Raw genomic sequence first — 12052 nt, forward strand, 5'->3', positions numbered from 1 at the left:
TTTAGAGAGTGGATAAATGACGTTTTTGTTCCTTCTGTTAAAACTTATCTTGAGGAAATGAAGCTGCCCGTTAAATGTGTGATACTTATGGACAATGCATTCTACCATTGAGGCAGCATCGAAAATGCTTCCTTCTGATTGGTACAATGTTGTATGTCTCGCAAAAAAAAGAGGTGAACCGTATAAAGTTCACAGATTTTAAAGATTTTAAGGAACTAAAACACTCAGCAATGCCAAATTTTCATATTGACAAAGATGGAAGTCATCTCAATTGGAAAAATGTTCGATGCATAAAGTTTCTAAAACACACCAAACATTTTATACTATAAAAGTTCTAGATACCTGGAAATAGACATGTAATACCGAACTAGAGGAGGTCGTCGAAGACAAACACCTGTAAGAAAAGATCCTCCGACTTTGTATAATGCGCCTCTAAAAATTGACTCTAAGAAATACAAGAACCTGACGGAGCTTTGCCAGAGTAACGTTATACCACCTGAACATCATCGTTTCTACGAAAATTTAAACAAAAATAAAGACCCTCAACAGGATTCTTCTTCCGAAGATGAAATCTCTCCCCAAACAATGCGAGAGAGATTAAAAAAAAAGATAAACTTGCTATTGATTTTTGAATTTAAACTATTAAATATTATTCTAAATTAATTTTTGTTCTGAATAAATACTGTTTCAATGATTTTATTGTTTAAGATTATTTTTAGATGACTTACCCATACTATTATCAATTAATATGCGCTAGAATTGGAAATTATTTTCAAACGCCCTCTAGCCCTCATCACAGATACGTATATCTGTCAACATAAGAGATGGGCGTATGAAGCGGAAGTGATCGTTAGTGTTGCCATAGGATAACAATTTTTAATTCACTTTCAATTAAATTGGGTTTATTTTACATATATTACATCAAAAAATAACTACATATTTAAGTCAGTTTTAAAAACTTTTTACTATAATAATTAAAAGTTTTTAATTATTTAATAATTTTACACGTAACATGAAGTTTTTCAAAACTAATAATTTTTATAAGTTGTTTTTTTGTGTTTTAGAAAAAGGAATTTACGTCGATATGTTAAAGCAGCTAACCTTCTCCGATATTGACAACTTAATTCCAACAAATTTATTTGGATTACGAATTAACTTTCGTAAATAATTATTTCCGTGGAAATCAGAAAGTGTAGGAATCAATAATGAATTTTTAAAATTTCTTGATTATTTCATATTCCAGGCATATTTTACACCTTTGGCCTCAACAGTTTCATGTAGTACTGCTTCTCCTAGCAGTTCCCTCACTAGTTGGGTTGCTTCTGTAGATCAAATACCTGAAGTCGAAGTAATTGATTTCCAACAACTTCAATCAGAGAATAAACAAATCTCGGTAAATTATTTATTTATAGTGATATCAAAAAGGATTGTGAATTCTCTAAATAATAACATATTATTTTAGAATTTGGAAGATTTGTTAAAGAAATCTATAGCTGGTAAAGCTATTTTAACAAGCTATGAAATAAAAAAAATACTATCTTTAAAAGATAAAAAATTTCTAACAAATATTATCGTAGAAAATTTAATTAATGCGGAGACAAAAGTCGGCCGAGAAGTTTATGAATCGATCGGAAACGAAACTGTAAAGATGTTTCCTTTCGAAAATCTAGTAAGAAATTCAATTCAACTAATTACGGGATTTAAAGATCAGTTATTGATTTATTGATAACAACAACCAGAGGGGAAAACTTGTAGAGAAGTATTACTCACTAACCAAAAAATACAGGAAACAAGGAATTCCTAATACTAACCAAATAGTAAATACAATTAAAAAAGGAAAAGAACATCATCCTCAGAATCAAGCACTAATGACGAAGATTACAACAAGTATTGCGATTTCCAGTGGTTGAAATATAATAGTTCACCAGAAGTGGTCATTACAAAGTGGAGCAATACGGTTCAGAGAAGAAAACGTAATGTTTTGAATAACAAAATAGATATTGTTTTAACGTGGCCCATTCTAAAACAAATAAACAAAATTGAAACCGGTCATAACATTAACTCAACTTTACTCGACTTATTTTAATTATGTATCACTATATTTTTTATTTATTTCTTTTTGTATTTCTGAACAAAGCATATGTGAGGTCTAGATTAAATACATCGAAAGCGATTCGTCCGCAACCAATATACCCAACAAGAGCGCCGGATTTAAATCTGTCGCCATTTTGTTAATACGACTTGTACGGTGATTTTTTTTTGATAGTTGTCACGTATAGACCACGCGATTTAAGAATATGGAGAAGTATTCAAGCGAACAACGTTTAGTTATTGTAAAAACATATTACAAAAATGGTGAAAGTTTTGCGGAAACCGTTCGCCAATTACGTTAAGACTTCGGTCGTAATAATGCGCCAAATTAATCGACAGTGAGGCGTTTAATTACAAAATATGAGACCAAATTTACGCTGATGGATCAGAAGATCATTTTTGGTCATCATCCTTATCTGTGGCTGAGAATCCAGGAACTTCCATTCGGCATCGTGGTCAAGAATTAAACATTGCCAGAAGTACTATGCAACAAATTGTGGTAAAAGTGGAATTAGCTGATTGGATGTTGGAACATCATTAAAAATAATGCTGATTTTTCGAAGAAAATCATTTGTTCAGATGAGGCACATTGTCAACTCGATGGATACGTAAATACGCAAAACTGTCAGATTTGGGGTGCTGAAAATCCTTGTGTGATACTCAAACACCCAACGCATCCACCGCAAGTAACTGTTTGGTGTGCATTTTGGGCTGGCGGAATGATTGGGCCGTATTTCTAGACTAACTGTTAATGGTGCGCAATATCGCAAAATGTTAACGGAGTTTTTGTGGCCTGAACTGGATATCATTGATGTGAAGGACATGTTTTTCCAACAAGACGGTGCGACCTGAGTAGTATAGATTCGCCGATTCAAGAACCTCCTCCTCGAACCTGCGTTCTAGGAGGAGGTTCTTGAATCGGCAAATTTTTTGGGGGTCAGAGGAGGTTCGATGAGGAGAGGAGGTTCTTGAATCGGCGATTCTTTTGAGGGTCGGAGGAGATTCGATGAAGAGAGGAGGTCAATTAACTTGAGAAGGTCATGTTATTTTGACGAAATTATTAAAAATTTATCTTTATTAAAAATGTATCTTTATTTAGGTTATGTTATTAAAAATTTATCTTTATATGTAACCTGTTTACCTAGATGAAAACAATTACTATGTTTATCCTTCGACGCTTCTCAATGAACTGTTAATGTTTTCGATATATCTCTTAATTTATTATTATACACAAAGGTATACGGTTTTGAGATATGTAGGTATACAAATAAGTGAGTCATAACTTACCTGCGAGATATTTTTTATTTTATTATGTAAAGGTGTACGGGTATTTAAGAATATGTGAGGAGGTTCTTGAATCGGCAATTTTTTTGGGAGGACAGGTTTGAGGAGGAGGTCAACTAACTTGTTAGTAGTAGATGAGTCATGATCCACCTGCGAGATATTTTTTAAGAGCTTCTTAATAAATTTGTCATGCGTTTTGTCTGACGTCTCACGATATAATGACATGTTAGAACATGTATAATAGATATATTCGGTAATGATGTGAAATATTACTCCCCCCACCAGCAACCTTATGTATTGCTATAAATACAAACGTTGGTCGAAGTTGTACCGCAGAGTGTTGTGCTTCAGAGTAAGGTTTTTGTGTATTTAGTACATATTAAAAATATCGTGTAGATTTTTGGTGCATTTAGTACAGAGGATTTTTAACGTAACGAGTAAGTAATTCAAATGTAATACAAGTAGATAATGTACTAATGTAAACAATAATATTGATGTTTAGTAGCAACCAGACCGAACCCCAAATGTCCAACTAAGAGAGCTGCTGTAAATTCATTTGAAAAGGGTGAAAATAAAAATCCTGCCCGAAACATCAAAATGGAGGGTAATTGTAATGAGACAACTGCAACAAATGTGTCGCTAGGAAGTGATAATCAAAGAAAAAAGGATGTGGTATTCGATGGAATTAATTTGTTGGCTTCCGACTTAGCGGAGTACGTATTTCCTAGCAATCAACAACATTATGTAGAAAATTGTGGAAAGTTACCTTTCACAAGTAACGTAGTATTAAATGAAGCAGTGAAAAATAATCTCCAAAAAGGTAATCAAGCGCCATTATTCTCCGAGAGTACATATTATTTAAATAAAAGTCGAACGAAATGGATATCGGTTGGCATGTCTGCCAATCTACATTTTGATCCGGTTATAAGATTAATGGGAAAAGGACAATGCATAACTTTTACCGAAGACGAATGGAAAAATGTGATTAATAGCAGACAATTGATTATGAATAGTTTTGTTGGTGATTTATCGACACCACCACATTTCGTTGTAAGCGGCGTGACCTGCAGCAGCCAATGGATAGAAAATGTACGAAAAGTGTTGAAAATGGAAAGGGGGTCAGAAATATTTTACCTGGCTTACGACTCGTTACACGAATTGTGGAAACTTAGCGATTTAGTTTCGAGTAGGGTAGAAGTATTAAAGTGTATGGAATATAAAAATTATTACGATAGCGTGATCGATGTGGTATCAACAATGCAAGGTGATATAAAATCGAATATATTGGTTGCTTCAAACGGTGCACCAAGTGAACATTTGTGCGTAACTAAAGAACTGCTCGTATACGGTATGGATAAGATATTACTGGATTTAGATTTGCACGCATTAATGAAGATGTGAAGTGAATAAAATGGAAAAAAAAGTGACGTTTTGCGAATCGAAAAATAGAGTGTACCGAATGCACACTTGGACGTTTGCTTACAGACAATCAAGGATAAGTGACTGGGAAGAAAAGATGTTGGACGGAATTAGATTTAAGACTAGGATAAGAAACGTAAATAAGTTATTAGAAAAATATTTAGATGTAGATTATAGATTAAATATATATCAAGAACGTTTTAGCATTGTAGAGTAATCGAAATGTTTTTAACTGAGTAACAATTAATTTTTAGGATATTAGTAGATTTAAGTGTAGCTGAATAATAATAATAATAATATTAATAGATTTAAGTATAAATTAAGAGCAAAACTGTTTTTGTAAAATATTTAAAAGGAATAAAAGCTTAAAGCACAACAGCAGAGCTTCATTTCTAGTTTTTAACTGTGAAGAAAAGGAAGAAGGAGTGAAATTATAAAATGAATTTGTTAGAACCTAATCGTAACAGTTATCGTTTGACAGGCAAACGAATTGGTCGAGGATTTTTTAACAAGTTGATAGATAAACTTCCGATAGAACTTCATTTGCCAGGATATAATTTTTGTGGACCGGGTACCAAGTTGGAAAAGAGATTATCGAGAGGAGATCGAGGCGTGAATCCATTAGACGAAGCGTGTAAGAAACACGATATAGCATATACGGTCAGTTCAAATTTAAAATTTAGACACGACGCAGACAGAGCATTATATAAAGCAGCGAAAGAACGAATACGAAATAAAGAGTCTACTCTTGGAGAAAAAGTGGCATCGTCCGCAGTTGCCGCCTTAATGAATGCAAAAGTAGCGGTCGGTATGGGCGTAGGTAGAAAAAGAAATCGTACGGGTCGACGACCTTTAAAAAAAGTCCGAACGCGTGTAAAGCGTGGTGGAGCTATATCTTTTGTAGATGCACTTCGATTCGCTCGCAACGCAATATCGAGATCAGGTGCTAAGAATTTGTTGACAAACGTTAAAGCGGCGTACGGAGCTTTGAAAAAGATAAGAAAAAGAATTTCCAAACCTAGAGGTCGAGTTATTCGAATTCCGAAAACGGGAGGATTTTTACCTTTAATTCCCCTATTCGCAGCTTTAGGTGCCCTAGGTAGTATCGGCGGTGGTGCTGCCGCTATTGTAAGAACTATAAACAATGCGAAAACAGCTAGAGAGCAATTAGATGAAGAACGAAGACATAACAAGGCTATGGAAGCAAAGGCCGTAGGTAGTGGATTTTATATAAAACCATATAAGAAAGGTTGCGGTTTGTTTATTGAAGGAAAGGGGAATAATGTTGGCGGCACAGGTTACTTCAATAAGCCCTATAAGAAAGGTTGCGGTATAACCACTAGTTCAAAAAACTAGTTCGAATACCTCGTCGTGCGTTAACTAACGTCGAGTTGGAAAAGTTTGCGAAAGTACTAAAAATTCCACATTTTCGGGGTATATTTATGAGAGACAATCTCCCGAGTAAGATTAAAAAGAAGGAAAGAGGTATTGTTAACTTGGATAACTTGAAAGGACGAGGGACTCATTGGGTCGCCTATAAGAAAGACGACAAGGACATATACTATTTCGACAGTTACGGTGATTTAAGACCGCCATTAGAAATTGAACAATATTTGCTGTCAGACGGTAGGGGTGGTCAAGTAAAGTATAATTACTGTCGATATCAAAGAGAAATAGATCAAAATTGCGGACAGTTGTGTCTGAAGTTTCTAAGTAATAAAAGAACCTATTAGAGTCTAGAGACGTTTAGACGTTCAGAAGTAATGGAGAAAGAAGCAATACACACGACATATACATTTACGTTGACTGGAAAGTCATCTGAATTGACTTGTAATTTTAATCCTCCGATCTATTTGAACGAATTTGGTAGTTACGAGTTGGCTCTTTTGAATTTCGAAACGTTTAATAGTTTAGCAAACGTTAATAAAAACAACAACGTAATCCAATACGAAGATAAGACAGGACATTTTAAAAACAATATAATAGTACCTGTTGGAACGTACGATATTGATGATATTGCCGAGTTCGTGAATGAACAGCTAGACAAAAGACACGCTAAAAGTGTCGTAATAAGGATTAAGGGGAATAATAACACACAACATTCTTTAATAAAAAGTACCCGTCGAATTAATTTTGCATGCGATAATTCTATAGGGCCGTTACTTGGCTTCAAGCCTCAAATATTACCTAGAGATACGGAAGTGGAATCCGATTTCGTAGTAAACATAAATAAAACGAACGCCTTACAAATTTATTGTAATTTAGTGACGGGATCGTATAATAACGGAGTTCCCGTGCACGTTTTATATCATTTTTTCCCAAACGTTCCGGCAGGTTTTAAAATAATCGAATCACCACAACTACCTATTTATTTACCGGTTTTAACGAACGTGATTAGTAGCTTAACAGTACGTATACTTGATCAGGACGGAAACTTGGTAGACTTCAGAGAAGAAGAAATAACAGTGAGAGTTCACCTGAGATCGATAAATTGAATTATTTAAATTTGACTAACGTTATGACAGTGTTATATCAAAACAAAAGAATGCGGTGGTCAAGAAGAGACAGAGCGAGAAAATTGTTTAATGGAGAAAACTATAAAGCGCGCGTCATCAGTCAACGTAGCGGCAGTAGAAGACGATCCATTCATCGATTATCACCAGTCAATCGAAGGTATTTAGTTCAGTTAGGATACGAAGTGTTAAAGTAATGGACATTTTAAAAGTAACGGATAAGATAAAAACAGATCACTCTATCGTAAGTTATGAATTCCATTCGCATCAACCGTTTGGATCGACCACGTTCGATAACAATGACGAAATTAGAATTTCAATTCCGGAAATAGATAATTATACTTTACCGAGCGAGAGTTATCTATACGTCGAGGGTAGCGTTCGTAAGTTAGCCGCGGACGGAAGTATAACAAAAGATGCCAGCGCAACGGGGCAATTGGTTAACAATCCCGTTGCATTTATGTTTAGCGATATTCGATATCTTATTAACGGAGTACATGTTGATGGTGTGCGGAACGTCGGTATAAGCTCATGCATGAAGGGTTATTTCTCATCTACGCAGAACGAGGTGGTGAAATTAGAGAACGCCGGTTGGCACATAAAACCTTGGAAAGATGATATAGCGGGTGTTTCAAAGGCTTTAGATAAAAATGGAAATTTCGGTCTTAGCGTTCCGCTAAAAACGTTGCTAGGATTCGCAGAAGATTTCAGAAAGATCATGATGAACGTTCGACAGGAACTTGTGCTAATTCGCGGACACGATGATACGGACGTCATCTTTCAACCAGCAGCCGCTCCGAACGACGAAAAATTGAAATTGATCATTAATAAAATTATATGGAGAGTTCCTCACGTGGCGGTGGGATTACGCGAACAGTTGGCATTAACAAAACTATCAGAAAGAAACGTAGACATTCACGTTCCTTTTCGATCGTGGGAAATACACGAGTACCCTCAATTACCTCAAACTACGAAGCAATCTTGGGCCGTCAAAACTGCTCCACAATTGGAAACGCCTAGATTTATAATCATCGGATTTCAAACAAATCGAAAGGGTATATTTAAAGGAAACATGGCATTATTTGATAATATAAACTTAACGAACGTAACCGTTTTCTTGAATGGAGAACGTTTTCCGTACGATAATTTGAATGTGGATTTTGATAACAATCACTATGCGATTTTGTATGATATGTATTCAAGATTTCAGCAAGCATACTACTATCAAGAAAGCGAACCTTTGTTTTCACCGGAAGAATTTAAAACTTACGCGCCGTTAATTGGAATCGATTGCACGTATCAACAGGAAGCAATACATAAAAGCGGAGTAGAAATAAAAATCGAGTATTCAACGAAAAATCCAATTCCGGAAGGTACGACAGCTTACGCATTAATTCTGCATGACAGAGCATTTGTGTATTCGCCTCTTACGAAAATGGTTAAGCAATTAATATAGTGGTACTGTTGAAGCAACGTCATTTAGTGTATCTCTAAACATCGAAGGAAACGTTTGCATATAGTGGTATATTATGGATATTATGGTTTTTCAAAGGGATTTTATTATTTTGGACATTCAAGGTTTCACGATAAACGATGAAGAATTTATCCCAAAGGAACTGGCTTCTTACGACAGTAATCATTGTATAAGTCATTACGTGTTTCAACCTAGTCGAAGCTTTTCTTCACTATCTACCAAATTTCGCAATACGGCGAATTGGTTAATGAGTCATCATCATTGTATTGATTGGAACGACGGGTTTGTTCCTGCGTCTCGTTTCGATGAGATCGTTTATTATTTGTGTCGTTCGACAAAAGTAGCGTACGTAAAAGGACGTGAGAAAGCTACATTTTTAAGAAGAATTTTAACAATACCGGTAAAAGAATTGCCGGAAAATGAATGCAAATTGGAGGTTGGTGCGCCGATGTGTCCCTATCATAAAAAGAGACCAAGTCTGTGCTCCTTATCGAATGTTTTTTATTTATTTTCATACGTATTCAGACATCTATAACTATATGTAAACGAATTGAGAAAGGCAGACGGGTAGTAGCGGTAGAGCAGTTCAAGATGGAACGTCTTTGGCGGTTAGTTACCAGATTGGGACTTTCAACTTTTATAATTAATAAAGTGTGGGATATTATGGAAAGATACGAATCTGATTTATCTTTTGCGAATATTAAAAACTACGAATTATGTTATTTACCAATCGATTATTATATCAATAAAGTAAAGCCATTAGATTTGGCGGCGGTTTGGTTTAAATTACCGTTGAAGTATAGAAACGATGAGCGATTACAAAGCAAGCTGCCCTGTTTTGAACATTATAATTTACCTCATTGGGAAACGCATATTGATGGTCCTCCATCGGCAAGAAAGGATTGTTCTTTATGTAAGGTTTAGTATATAAACATTGTCAGTTATAGATTGTAAATTAATAATAATAATAATAAAAGATTGTAAAAAGTGTAAAAAGTTGTTTTAATTTAAAAGAAAAAATAGTTAATCTAAATGAATACATGGTATGTATACATTGGGTTGGGTTGGTATGACTTGGGTTGTACATTGAAAAAGTATTAAATTGGAAGAAAAAAGGAAGAAAGAAAGGGGAAAAAAGGAAGAAAAAAAAAAAAAGAAAAGGAAAAGGGAAAAGGATTGTTTATTGAAACTCCTCCTATGCTCCTCCCATGCTCCTCCTCAGGCTCCTCCCAAAGTGGAGATGGAAGAGTGGGGATGGGAGTGGGGGAAATCTAAAATTCCCCCCCCCCCCCGTTGCCAGGAAAGTTGAGCCAGAAAAAAAGTACCCCCACTCTAACTCCGCCCATTCCCCACTCCTCCCCCTTGTCACGCCCCACCCCACGCCCCCCTTCATTACTCTACTATAAGAAGGCACCTCCCAGCCACTTTAGTCCAAGTCACTTAAGTGTTTGTGTTCTTCAGTTTTTGGTAAGTACAACCTTCTTTATTATCATGTTTATATAACGTTCATTTTCTCTCCATCACTACAGCTCTTTCTACAACTTTCTCTTTTTTGGTGAGTAAAACTATATTTGTTTTGCATGTTTATATAATATTTAAAATTGTTTTTTCCACTCCTAGACATCCTTGCTCATTCAGCTTTCTCTTTTTTTGCTGTGTTTTATTTGGTAAGTAACCTTTTTTACTTTGCTTATATAATATGTAAAATATTCTTGTTTTGTTTCATCATAACAGTTCTTTCTACTTTGTTTTTGTGAGTACAACTTGTTTATTTGTTTGTTATGTTAAATTGTTATTTTTATTTGTTCAATTCCTACAGGACCTTACTACTGATCACTTCCATTTTGTGTTTGATCAGTTCGATCAGTTTTGATAACTTCGTTATCTCGGCGACTTTTTTCTGGTAAGCCTTATAGCCTTCTTTTCCTTTGCATATATTGTTGCTAATCTGTTTTTTTTTTTCATTCCTATAGCTCCTTCTATTTTAAATCTTAATTTTTGTTGGTAAGCATAACTTTATTATTCGAACGTTTGTATCATAATATCTACAATAATTTTTTATCATTCACATCCTATCATTCAGCACCCACTGCAATTAGATTTTAACGTTCTTTTCATCAAGCGATGTAAGTATACATGATTTTTTATTAAAATAAAATAAATTAATGTATGAATCTTTTTTTATCAAGATGTCTCAAGACGGTTTTAGTCAAATTGATTTAACTGCTCCCGGTTTCGCCAGCAGCCAGGAGTCATTCCTGTTAAACAGTTTTGACATAAACCTGTTGAACATATCGACTGTTGAGAAGGCGCTGGATCCAAACGTGCAACCTAATGAGCAGCCGATGGATCCTAACGTAGAATCTAATGCGCAGCAAGATCCGTCACTTCTGAACGTCGCAGGTTCCGCGAATGTCGACGATAAAAATGTGAAACGCCTTTCACTTCGTCGGAATTCGGGGAACCGTGAACATTGGAAGAAGGCTGCAGGTGTGTGGGTACCGTCAGAAAAGTATAGAGAGGAAAGAAGGGAGGCACGTGCTCGTTCGCGACGTAGCCAACGCAAGTATGTGTCAGTTGAACAAGCGACCCCGTCGAAGGTTGAAATGACACAGTCGAAAGTGGTTACCGAGAACGAGTCCGATAAATCCGACGACTCTCTTGCTTTAATGGCGGTATCACAACACTGTAGTAACCGGAAGTATCTTAAAGCTACTAAGGCTTCTTTTTCTTCTTCTAAAGCTTCATTGGCTCCCGTTACTAACTCAAATATCCCTAACACCGAAATTCCTTCGTTAAGCCCGAAAGTACACATCTTAAGGGTTGACAATATTCCTGCTAATATTCCTGCTACTTCAGATATTTCCGATGTGTCTGCCAGCCTTTTTTCAAACGCAATGTGTACAGCAGTAGAAACAACCAAAGGGGAGATTTTGGCCGAAATTAATAATTTGTATCAAAATTTTTATAAAGACCTTCATGCAAAGGTTCTTCAATTGCAGACCTCTTTGAGAGAACTTTCACAGTTTAGAGAAGGGCTGGCATCGAGCTGTAACAACCCTTTAACAATATCGCTCGACATCACCATAGCATCATTAACCTGTGAAATTAAAAAGGCTGAATGTATTTTATCTAGTTTCACTACTAATAGCGTAAACTTCCCTTCCTAGCTTAAAGATGACTAATAATATGGATAATATGAGAGTTAATCATATGCTAAGACTATGTGAAGTGGAGCAGAAAGTTGCCTCGTTGGAGGTAAAATTAGATG

At 35.5% G+C, this 12052-nt stretch overlaps 1 long non-coding RNA gene across 1 annotated transcript; it reads left to right on the forward strand.

Annotated features, from left to right (window-relative positions):
- The first annotated feature begins 10606 nt into the window (after positions 1-10606).
- On the forward strand, positions 10607-11161 carry LOC139429410 (uncharacterized). The gene is made up of 3 exons (XR_011640055.1): positions 10607-10684; positions 10755-10907; positions 10971-11161. It is a non-coding gene; the product is annotated as an uncharacterized lncRNA (long non-coding RNA).
- The last annotated feature ends 891 nt before the right edge of the window (positions 11162-12052 follow it).

Source organism: Onthophagus taurus, chromosome 3 (assembly GCF_036711975.1).
Source record: "Onthophagus taurus isolate NC chromosome 3, IU_Otau_3.0, whole genome shotgun sequence".
In the NCBI taxonomy this organism is placed as follows: Eukaryota; Metazoa; Arthropoda; class Insecta; order Coleoptera; family Scarabaeidae; genus Onthophagus; species Onthophagus taurus.